This window comes from Penaeus monodon, chromosome 28 (genome assembly GCF_015228065.2).
Source record: "Penaeus monodon isolate SGIC_2016 chromosome 28, NSTDA_Pmon_1, whole genome shotgun sequence".
NCBI classification, from domain to species: Eukaryota; Metazoa; Arthropoda; class Malacostraca; order Decapoda; family Penaeidae; genus Penaeus; species Penaeus monodon.
Genome location: NC_051413.1, coordinates 25,273,609 through 25,274,360, shown reverse-complemented (window position 1 = coordinate 25,274,360; position 752 = coordinate 25,273,609). Strand labels below are relative to the sequence as shown.

The 752-nt window shown below is 38.3% G+C and overlaps 1 protein-coding gene across 1 annotated transcript in view; it reads right to left on the bottom strand.

The window, feature by feature from the left end:
* LOC119591113 overlaps window positions 1–752 on the bottom strand; it is a 17,004-nt gene that overhangs the window by 14,912 nt on the left and 1,340 nt on the right. The gene's annotated exons all lie outside the window — the stretch shown is intronic.

Here is a 752-nt window from a genome sequence, read left to right as displayed (position 1 = left end):
GGGGGGGTGAGAAGTAGTGTTGGTGATACACAGCTGACGGATGCACAAAGATTCAGATGATGCCTACTTGCATTTGCTCTATTCAACCATGTGTTCTAATGATTCCTTGCCAGAGGGTGAACATACTCCACACCGGCGTTAGAAGGCTGGGGCACATCAGTCAATGTATGGCTGTTCTGAAGGTCGTTATCTCACTGAGCCTATAGCCGCTTCAAGGAGAATTTCTAATATGATGAACTTAATTACAAAGCCCATGCCATGTCAAACGTAATGTCATTATCACTTTAATATATTTCGATATAGTAGAGGTGTTCAATTTGTAGATCACCTTTTCTAGACCCTCTGATTATGCATTCTTCTGTGTTGTCTGAAGACTGTACTTACGTTACAGAAATAATCCCATCATGTAGAAAACAACACACCCTGACTAAGTGATATACAGAAATAATTCAGTTACCCGTAAATCAAACAGAACATGATTTTAAGATACATCTTTTTTAATGTAAGTGAAAATACTATGGGTAAAACGAGCTTTATCAGTTCAGTACACTGACTTCATCATAACGGGACAAAACTGACATCTAGACGCCTACTACTGGAAATACAGAGCTTTTCCATGAAAAATGAATCAGACCACATTTCTGTTTATGTTGTTTGCATACGCTAGTTACTTTAAAACTGGATTCCATGGAAGAGGGAGATAAAGTCAGTGATTAATAAGGCTGCGGTGAGTATAAAATCTTGACTAAGTT